This window comes from Panthera tigris, chromosome F2, assembly GCF_018350195.1.
Source record: "Panthera tigris isolate Pti1 chromosome F2, P.tigris_Pti1_mat1.1, whole genome shotgun sequence".
Classification (NCBI taxonomy): Eukaryota; Metazoa; Chordata; class Mammalia; order Carnivora; family Felidae; genus Panthera; species Panthera tigris.
In genome coordinates, this window is record NC_056676.1 from 26,717,501 (window position 1) to 26,729,274 (window position 11,774).

The 11,774-nt window shown below is 34.7% G+C and overlaps 1 long non-coding RNA gene across 2 annotated transcripts in view; it reads left to right on the top strand.

The window, feature by feature from the left end:
* Window positions 1-3,627, top strand: part of LOC107179462 — a 66,034-nt gene extending 62,407 nt beyond the window's left edge. For both annotated transcript variants that reach the window (XR_001510095.2, XR_006212989.1), the window contains exon 3: window positions 2,776-3,627. This is a non-coding gene — a long non-coding RNA (uncharacterized LOC107179462). The remainder of the gene's footprint in view (window positions 1-2,775) is intronic.
* Window positions 3,628-11,774: the final 8,147 nt, after the last annotated feature.

Sequence of the window (11,774 nt, forward strand, 5' to 3'; positions counted from 1 at the left end):
AATACCCATCATCCATGTAGCCCATTCCCCACGCCTTCCCTCCATCAACCATCAGTTTGTTCTCTATTGTTAAGAATCTCCTGTGGTTTGTTTCCCTCTCTCCTCTTTCCCCAACTTCCCATATGTTCATCTGTTTTGTTTCTTAAATTCCTCACATGAGTGAAACCATATGGTATTTGTCTTTCTCTGAATGACTTATTTCACTTAGCATAATACATTTTAGCTCCACCTGCATTGTTGCACTTGGCAAGATTTCATTCTTTTTGCTGACTGAGCAATATTCCATTGTATATCTATACCACGTCTTCTTTATCTATTCATCAGTCAATGGATATTTGGGTTCTCTCTGTAGTTTGGCTATTGCTGCTAATGCTGCTATAAACATTCAAATCTGTATTCTTGTGGCCTTTGAGTAAATACCCAGTAGTGCAATTGCTGGATTGTAGAGTAGTTTTAGTTTTAGTTTTCTGAGGAACTTCCACCCTGTTGTCAGAGTGGCTGCACCTGTTTGCGTTCCCACCAATAGTGGAAGAGGGTTCCTCTTTCTCCACATCTTCGCCAAGATCTGTTGTTTCTTGTGTTGTTTGTTTTAGTCATTCTGACAGGTGTGAGTGGTATCTCATCATAGTTTTGATTTGTATTTGCCTGCTGATGGGTGATTTGTTAGGCATCTCAGATTATTGGATTGCTCAGAGTGTTACAACCTATTGTGGCACCTGAAAAGATTCCTCCTTGTAATAGGAGCAAGCCTGGACTTTACGCTAATCTGCTTAACAACATCACTGTGAATTAAAACAAAACAAAATAAAAACCATAAAACACACAAATCCTCAACAGCCCCAGTAAAGGCAAGAGAGTCTGGCATATTTTAAACTACAAATCCTAAAATAAACTGATACAGGAATCTCTTCTTTGACTTCATGATATTCCAGTGTGAACAAATTTTTGTTTTTGCTAACATTGGTTTAGAAAAAAAAATGACCTAATAAACATGTGTAATTATATTGGACAGAGAACTATTATTCTCAACTTTGAAAGCAGGCCTTCATAGGAGTTTCTAAAACAACGAGATTAAAATTGTATAAATGCATGAAAAAAAAACCCAAAAATATCACGAGTAGGAAAAATTTAAAAAGGAAACGAAGATTTAAGAAGTATAAGTAATCAAAATTAAGGATCATGTCACAGTGCTTTCAGATTTAAATTTTGCTTATCATTGCATACGAAAGTAGTTTAACTCTTTGAAAAAGGGTTTTTATAAAAGTTTAACTTGTTACTATTGTTATTATATGATTGCTATTGTAATCATGCTCTATATTATTTATAGCTAAAGAATATCTGATTGTTCAAGAAGTGGAATATTAATAGGGATTTATTAGCTTTATTTGAAATGCCTTAATTTTTTTTCCTTCTCTCATCTTTTGTGGGAAATTGAGCTCATCATTTTTGCTTTTGGCCCATCCAGAGGAGAGAGGAGGAAAAAGTTTATTCCAATCAGAAAAACTGCAATGAACTGAAGTTAAATCTAGTACACATTTTATTTTTGTAGGCAGGTTTTGCTATTCACTGTTTGGGAAATAAGGAAATAAAAAAATTAGAACAGTGGGTTTTTTCCTCTCCTGAGCCTCTTTAGATTTCACAAACAAATCCCACTCAATTGTGAGTCTCTGGAGAAGAGGCGACATACACTATTCCTTTCAGAATTCTAACTATGGTATTGGCTTTGATAGAGACACATCCCGACTTTCAGATGAATCCTGATACACAGACAGCCTCTCTGGGAATCTGGGGTCCTTTATGTAGAAAGTGGGGGTACAGCTGGTTTTTGGAGCACTTTGATGCCTTATTTGAAGTCAGTAAACAGTATATACAAAGAGTAGTTATAGAAAATATAGAAATGCATACTATATTCTCTAAAAGGTGAATGATGTATGAATGTGTGTACATGTGAGTGTGCATGTGTGTGACTGAAAAAACTAAATAAATGCTGGTTAAACCCATAGGTTATAGGCTGTGTTCAAATAAAGAGTTCCTATGGTATTGCTGTTAACTCTTTAGTAAAAGTCTTAAAATGGTTTTAAGTTCCAGCTTAAAGTCTCAATTCAGTAATTGGAATGCATCTAGCCCAGTATATTATTCAAATTTTACTAAATCAAACTTAATGCTTATTCTCCTCTCTAAACCACAATAAGCTCTATAATTGGAAGTGTTTTTCTGGAAGAAGTGAGATATTCACCGGCTGCTCTCCTCATTCACTTCCTCTGGTTCTCACTGTAGAGTTGAAATGGGAGGAGGCAGAGGAGGTTTGGGATGGAACAGAAGTTTTTATTTTTGGGTGGCTTCTCACTCCCTGAGCCTGGGGTTGGTTGAGGTGACATTTTTTTTTTTTCTTTATGAGGGACTTTGGGGAAATTCAGAGTCCATCTTCAGGGAAATGCAACACTCTTTCCTCTAACCCAGTCTTACTGCTGGTTTACCGTGCAATCTCTTTGTGGACCAAGCTTTTTCCACGGTAGGATACAAGGGCAGGGCAAAGACCTGTTATACCGCCTCATAAGGCAGAAGGTAAGGTTGTAGTACCCCTCAGCCCTCTCTCTTTTGGAAAGGGGAATAGCATTGTTCGTTACACTTCCAAGGTGCGGCTTTACAACTCTCTCTCAACCATAACCTTTCTTTATTTTCCTCCTCTGGCCAATGGGTGTGGAGTTGCAAAACTCATAATTGTCCCCATAGTAAATTCTGCTTTTCAAATCTTTTATATTTTTTTCTCCACAGATCTTCCATTTTACCATCTGTTACAACTTCATTGCAAAAGGTGTGAAAGAAGAGGGAAATTAAATTGGTAAATATTTTGAAGCCAGACTGAAATATTTGGCCAAGTTTCTATAACAGTGGAACTATTTTAATCAAAGAAAATCTTACTTATGTGGCCAAAAAAGAAAATAACACGAAATGTACTCTTTGAAGTAGAGTTGATAAGCTTGGAAGGTGGATCTCCCTCCCTCTCTCCGCAATTCCCTGCTTTGGAAAGCACTGCCCTCTCCAGAAACCATTGGATCTGAAGAGTATGTATTGGAAAACCTCCCCTCAAGACCACATGACGAACAACCAGAAGGTTTACACTACAGAAGTCTGGAAAATCAGATCTGTGCGGGGAGACAATGAAGACTATGAAAACAATTAGAAAATAAGAAAATGTTTGCAAAAAAAAAGTCGTAAGGAAAGAAATTGAAAAAGATTTGAAAGCACGGTATTTCGTTTCTGTTAGTTTGTTAGCCAAGCAAAATTACACACATGACACAGGCTTCTTTCAACTTGATGTGCCGAATGGATGTGGTTATGTCATTAAACAATGCAACAAAAGGGAAAGAAACATCATGTTTTGAGATGAAGAAGAAAAAAATGTGTTGGCTGGAGACGCTTGCAGAGTGTCTCCGGCAGAGATGCGCCATTGGCGTTTGAAAACATGAGCACTCTGACTTGCTTTCTATAATGAAAAATTTACTTACATAACTTTATGCTTTTTGATCACTGTTCCAATAAGGAATTGTGTCCTTGGAGGCATCTAATAATCAAAGAATTACCTCATTCACACGATAAAACAATCACTGGAAAATACAATGGCTAATTGGGATTCTTGAAATTAAACGTGGTGGTGGTATTACTTGTGAAAGGAGACTAAATGGTTCATGATTTTAATTTTAATCCCCAAAAATGACTTTCTAATAGTCATAAATGCCTTTCTTTCAAAGAGGTGATAGACTTCCTGTTACTGAACATGTTCAGTCTTAATAAGGATGCCTATTTGGCATGCATGCTTGTCAAGGCATTCAAGTATCTGTGAAGTGGTTGACCCCCAATTTGTAAGTTATTTTGCGGTTTTCCATATCTGTCAGTCTATGACCCCTCTTGACTTTTAAGCTGAAATGTCGATAGATCAGAAAAACGGTAACTATCCGGTTGCTAACTTTCTGTGGTCTCAACTTGAACTTTTCCCCACTGTCTCAGCTTACCCATGCACCACCCACCACAGGACAAGTATGCAAGTAAATAGCCTACAAAGGAGATGTAATTTTCTAGTGCTGCATTTTATTTGTCTTCAGGTGACATTGCAGTTCACCTAATGGCCTAAGCTACAAACACGAGACTTATCTCTATTTCACTCCAACCATCGGACCTACCACATTTCCTGAAGATCTTCCAGTGTCCACCCCTACCTATCGCTTGTGATTGACTTCCTTTTTCAGATAAAATTTAAGATCCTCAGCATGGAAAACAAAGCTGTTTGTAACCTGATCCTGGTTAATTGGTAGAGCATCATCTTTCACCACTTTTCCTATTACATGTTATTTTCTAGCAAAAAGGACTTTCAGTTCCACAGACACACACACTGAGAACAAACATATCTGTGTCTTAAAGGCCTCGGTTCTTTTTCTATACAGAAAATATTTATTCTACTTTCAACACTTGATCAAATCTTAAACATTTTTCTCTAATGACCTTTTTATCCCAGTTCAAAACCTAATAAATCATTACATTGTCACAAATATATAGTAAGTATCTGTTGACCTTCAAATAATGTTACCTCTGAAGCATCATTGTAGAAATAAAATATGATGTACATGTGTAATCTTAAATTTTCTAGGACTTATGTTAATAAAAGGCAAAAAAAGGAGGAGGTGAACCTAATTTTAATGACATTTTATTAATTTTAAATCTTATTTCAAAATATAATCAATATAAAATTATAAATGAGACCTTTAAAAATTTTAATATGGTCTTTAAAATCTGGTGTGTATTTTACATTTACAGCACATCTCGATTTGTTCTAGCTAAATTTAAGTACTCAATAGCCTTAATTAAGTACTCAATAACATGTGGCTAGTGGCTTTCATATCCACAAAGCAGCAACAGTAATTGGTCAACCTTGGTTCACCGGTCAAATCCAGTCCAATATCTGTGTGACTTGGGAGCAAAGATAGATTCTCACATTTTTAAATTGTTGAAAAAGATGAGAAAAAGAATATTTATTGACACCTGAAAATGATATGAAATTCAAATTTCAGACTCCTTAATAAAGATTTATTAGAGCATAGCCATGCTCATTTACTTATAGATTTTCTGTGGCAAATTTCATGCTAAAAATGACAGAGTCAATTACTTTTGAGTGGCTGTATGACCCCAAAAGCTTAAAATATTTACCATCTGGACCTTTACAGAAAAAGTTTGCTGACTTCTGCTTTAGAGGGTTCACTCTGCTAGGACCACGATCACATGCTAGTTGTCTTTGTCTGCACTCAACACAGGGCTGACACACAAAAGAGACTTAATAATTTCAGAATAAAATATATTTTATAAATCCAATGAAATGAACATTTGTTGAACAACTACAGTCCTAAAACACATCCTCTCTACCTATAAATCATACCTTAAAATTTTTCCAGTTCAAAATATGATACCACCAGAACAGAGAAATGATAAAGCAGTCAAAAGCAGAATTCTCAATTCAGATCTGAGTCCAAGCTCCAGTTTTGCCCCATCTATAATCTGGAGTAATTTATTTACCTTCTGTAATTCTTTCATTCAGTATCTGTAAAATAGGGAAAATAATGCTGACCTCACAGATTTGCAACAATTAAGTGGATGATGCATATAATAACAGTATAGTGACTGAACATGTTAAGTTTTCAATAAATGTTAGTTATTTTTGTACATATATCTGAAGTGTCCTATTCTAATTGACTCCTTTCAATAGCCTTTAGTCACTGCTTTTGAAGAAAGTGATACCTTAATTAATTTGTTTTTCAAAACTGTAAGTATTCATTTAGGAAAGTCTCACCACAACTATAAAAATATTTTGGACACTAAAACATATCGTTAGACTATTGGAGCTAGATGAGTCCTTTAAATGTATATACACACATACTCTGTTTAAATGGAAATGAAGAATATCTTCAAAGGGAAAAGGGGGATTTCTGTATAAAGAACATGAAAGAAATATTACTTAGAAAGCTTTAACCATTTTAGAATCAGAAACACACATGTTTTAGCAATATACTATATAGCTTTACCCTAGACCCGTAAAACATTTAAGTCACAATGTAAAAATTAATAAGTGATGGTAAATTGTTACAAAATATTGTTCTATTTAATATTTTAAAATTATTCAAATCACATAGCTCCATTTATTTCCCTTGTTGAAATGTTCACGTAGCTGAAAATAACTCTTTGGACAGTTATGTTTAATTTAGGTTTTATGGCTCCTTGGAGTGAAGAGAGGAAGAGAGCTGTAATTTTCTGGACGTAGAGAATCATTTGCTATGGTAAACTGGATAAATGCTTGGGTTGCCTCATGGGAGTAGCATACAGAAGAGTAGCTGGTTCTATTCTGCTGAGATGCCAGGGCCTCCCTGTTCTTTCCAAATCAGTGGCCTTAGAGGGATCATGAATTGCTGAGGTAGAACAATCCTTACTCCTCTTTATCTCTCATCTACTGCCTTTGAAATCAACTGGAGCCGCATACTTGGAAGCAGCACAAAGGGTAAGGCTGGAAATAAAAATATGGCCTAGGATTTGTGATGCTCAAGTGACTCTGATCCATTTCTCCAATAGCGGTAGGACTGAAATAAGCGAGACTTATCACTGATACATCGCAGTTCATAGTGTTCTAATTCATTTTACAGAAGTAATCCTATTCCAGTTCCACCATGACTCTTTTCAATAGAACGTGTGCTTTGGTTTCATTTGAAATAATTCTTCATTAAGTTCATAATACCCGATGTTATCAAATTATGCAGATACAGAAAGTGCCAGGCCTTCTTTGTGAGCAAAATTAAAATGGTTAAAAACACCTATGATATGTAATGCTCACGTGTCACGTAAAATACACTCCCAACATGCCAAAATTGTCTCTTCCTTCATTTAAGCAGTTTCTGGAATTCTACACCTGTTTTTCTGACTAAATAAATATGGGGATAAACAAAACCATTTGCTTCCTTATTCTGCATACAACAAAATACACTTATTCTTTCTTATGTGTAGGATTGATATTTTAAAGCTAATGCTCTGCTTAGCACCTGTTCAATTTTATGGATGCCCTGCACATCTAAGGTACTGTAAACCTTATAGAAATCATGCCCTGTGTCTACCTAATTGGCTTAATATTAGTATATATTATTTTGTTTTGTATTTAGAGGCTCTTCATCATCCATTATGAGGATTTCGATTTTACTCTTTCACCTAAAATAAAAAATAAAAAAGGACTAAAATGTGTTGCATGCATTGGAACCATACATAAGGGAGCGAGAGAATAATTATCACTGTATAATGTTTTACAATGGAACGTTTCAGATTGTTACTGAAATTAAAGTGTTGATTTTACTTTTTTCTTTTTAATTTGTAACACTATGTTCCACTTTTATAAATTTACTTTATGCATCAAAAATAGATGGAATTGTTTGAAATATTTATTACCATGAATTGGTCACAAACAACACTATGAAATAATTATATTGCCCTTAGCTTCCTTGGATTTAGTGATTTTTCTCCTACTCTTCACATGCATTTAAATGAGAGAAACCAGCCATTTACTGAGGCGAGAAATAAGATAAAGGGTCCAAAATTTAACTTCATGTTACTGACAAACACATAATTGGTATTATATTTTTGTCAATAATTTTAGTTAAAAAATATTCTGTAGTTTATTTTAAAACTGTTACCGTGTAAATAATATTTTATTTAAGTGTATAATTATAAATCAGTTTCAATTCAAAATAACATAATCTTTTGGATTCTTTAGAGTCTAGTTACACACTGAGTAAGCAGTCTCTTGTTTTAAGTCAAACTTCTATCACTAATCATGGAGGAACAAAGATGTGTCCAAATTTTGAAGGAACATGGGTGTCCCAAAGCTCAGATAATGAATTTTAGCTCTCTCTGGAGAAAAGCCTTTCCTGTATGTAGCCTGGCAATATTCCAAGATTTCTTTTTAAAAGTAACTCCATATGTGTACTGAAAATAAGCTAGTGATGTTTTAAATCAACTGGAAAGAGAGGCTGTTCTTTTCAATATTTTTTTCCTGAGCATAACTTTGAAGTGCAGCATTTGGGGATTATGAAGGTTTGGGTTACCTGCTGAATGAAGGCATGGAAAATTATTTGAAAGTACCCTTTTTTTGAAAGTGTACTTTAAACTTATGAAATATCACCTGTGGTTAAGAGAAGGTATGCAATTCAAAGCATTTTTTTTAAACCTAAAGACAAAGAGTTAATTTTAAATTGTGATTATATTTTCCAAGTTTTCTATGGCTACAAGATCATAATCAAAAGTTTGCGGTTCACTTCTTTTTAAAGGCAAGGGATGATGGGGACGAGTAAGTGCTATTGACTTAAAGAAAATATCGGTACATTTATAATGAGTTGGGTACTGTGCGCAAAACTGAACCAAAGACTACAGCTTACTATGCTCTAATGATTGTCTCACAGCAGGTATTTTAAGTGATTTCATTTCCAAATAAATTCAACTTGCATCTATTTTTTGGTAATGTGTTCTGAATTTACTTGATGCATCCAATACTACTTCAAAATATTCAAGTAACGTTTTTAGCAAGGGAAAAGTACTGTTTGGCCAAATTTGCATCATGTAAATATGAAGGAAGATGTATGTGAATAAGCATTCTTTTTCAGAATGCAAAAGAACTATACTAATATGTCTTGTTTACATCATGAAAGATATCCTTTGCCTAATCTATCGCAGACACACTTGATATAGCTGGATACTGTCTAATAGCATTGTAAAAAGACATGAATAGTTACATAGTTAAATATTTACTTTAGTACACAAAACATTTCACTCTATCCAAATAGGAGAATGCGTCCATCTTCTTTTAGTAACAATACAAGATGATAAAAAAGTAACAAAACATCTGACACTTAGTAAAGTAAATGGCAATTGTGTTAAAAAATCATGCTGGAGAGAGATTGTAAGGAAATCACTACAGAAACTCATTTCCAAAGTAAGTCAACATTTTTAATAGGTAAATTATTCTTCATTTATATACTTTAAGTGCAATTTGGTAAGTTTATAACTTATAGTAAGACAGTAACATTCACTGGAACATATGTTACATGAAATAAAGGAGTATTTATTGAGTGTGCCTATCATGTGGCAGGCATTGCGCTAAGGGCTGAGAAGCCAGTAAGATATATTGCATGCTAGCTATTGATAAGTGTTAAGGAGAAAAAGAAAATAGTGCAGAGAAGGGGAATACAATATTTTGGTTGTGTGGGAGGTTGTTGAAATTTTAGATATAGGGGCTAAAAAGCATCTCTGAAGTGGTTTTTGAGTAAGGAGCTCAGTTGAGTGTTCCAGCCTAAGGCACATGCATGGGATTCTTCTGGTGAAGAGAGTACCGTAGCTGTAGCCGCATGAACAAAGGTGGAAGGAATTTGTAGCAGAAGAGGTCTGAGAGGAAACAGAGACCAGATCAAGTAAGACCATGAACACCACCCAAAGACTTTGGATTTTAATTAGGATGAACGAGAGGATTTTGACCAGATGAATGACCAAATGTGAACTCTGTTTTGGCAGACCACTATTATTCTGAGAATGGACACTAACCAGGCAAGGACGGAGGCAGCAAGACAAGTTAGGACTCCACTGCAACCGTCAGGGAAGAGATGATGGTTTCTTCAACAGTGGATGAGAACAGTGTTAATGGTGGAGATATTAAAAAGTGGCTGAATATGATATCCACGGTATTTTGAAAGTAGAGCTGACAAGGCGTGATGATTAATTTCATGTGGAATATAAAAGATTCAGGGATGTCAGGAGATAAGTTTAGAAGTTTGGAGTTCTCATGGACTGTAATGGAGAAGATGGTTAAAGAAGTGGGTTTGGGGAAGGGGCGCCTGGGTGGCTCCATGGGTTAAGCGTCCTGCTTCAGCTCAAGTCATGATGCCAGGCTCTGTGCTGACAGCTCAGAGCCGGGAGCCTGCTTCAGATGCTGTGTCTCCCTCTCTCTCTGCCCCTCCCCAGTTCATGCTCTGTCTGTCTCTCTCTCAAAAATAAATAAACATTAAAAAATATAAGTGAGTTTGGGGAGAAAATGGCTGAAACTGACTTGGACAAGATTGAAATGGAGACTAGACATTCACATTGAGTGTTCTGGTAGCACCTGTTTTTACAAATCTGGAATTAATGTGGAAACCTAGAGTTGAGGTATAAATTTGGGGGTCACATAGCATATTGATTCTATTAAAATGGTTCAACTGGATGAGTATACCCAGTGAGTGAGTGTAGACAGAGATGAATATATAATTGTTTACTACAAAATTAAACGCACTCTCCATTACCTCCTTTTTGGATATTTTCAGATTCATATATGTAAAGAAAGCTCAATTGACAAAACTGGGCAATGCAATATCAAGAAAAAATAGCAAGATATTGACAAATAAAGAAAAGGAAACCTGGCAGAATTGCCACAATTACTCTGGGGAACAATTTACTGTTATGTATTGTTTTTGAAAATGTGTATAGGTTATGACTTAAAATGTATACTTCTGGGTATGTCATAAGGACATGTTATAAATGTTATTTATCATATAGATGCAAAAAGACATCTGGAAAGCGCTTTATTGAAACATCGTAACTCAACATCTATTGGAAGAGAAATGGAATAATGCCTGGTAGCATATTCGAGCAGTAGAATATTATGCAGCTGTCAAAATGTATAAAACAGAAGTCTATATATCATATTTTGATTGGTCTCAGATATAACATTAAGTCAACAAAGCAAAGTGCAGAGAATTTTGTATAGTTTTGAAATAATTTTGTCTCAATTAAAAATATTATACATATATGTAGATATTTATGATATGTATATGAAATAAACTATGAAAATATGATTAGCCTCAAACTTAATTATAATTATTGTTACTTGGGCATAAGAATAGAGGGGAAACACGGAGGATTACAATACTATTTGTACTGATTTATTTATCACAAAATATAAAATGATCTGATGCAACAATGTCAGAATGTTTCCATTCCTTAGTTGTGTGTATGCTATTTTATGTTCTTTTTTATATATTTTTAAAGACAAAAAAAATCTGATAGGGTGTGCGTGTGTGTGTAAAAATTGAATTAGGAACATTTCCAGAAATTGAGTTACTATGCTATAGAGTTGGATTGCTCATAGAACTATTAAATCAATTGTAAAACTCTTGGCTCTTAGGATAGGGTTTTACTAAACTCTATCTTTAACTTCTCTCAGTGAAGATGTTAGCATCCTTCCACTAGTTTCTTATAGCCAAATACAAATTCATAGCATCACCCAGCCCAAAATGAAAAGGGAGGAAACAGGCTACATCTTAAAGGGAAATTTTCAGCTCCCACACAACTGGATTTGAAACTGAAATAGACATCATGGGGAGAAAATTCACAAACAACAGATGTTGTGGTTCACTTTTCAATTGTTGATATTAAACAAGAACACCTCTGAGATTCCACATCCTGTGTTTATGGATTGTAGTTAAAGTGGTAAAATGGTATATTCTGGTACTTTTAAATATTTTATGATATGAGGCATTTATGGTGAAGAATCATTTTACTCACAAAATGTTAGACTTCCTCCTGTATTCTATTTATTTGAACTTGGAAGAAAGCTACACCTTTAACCTGTACTGAACGAGGCTGGAAATAATGACTAATATAGTGCTATAAAGTGATTTTGTTCTAAGTAAATGATTCATTTTCAGAGAGATTAAGGTGCAACA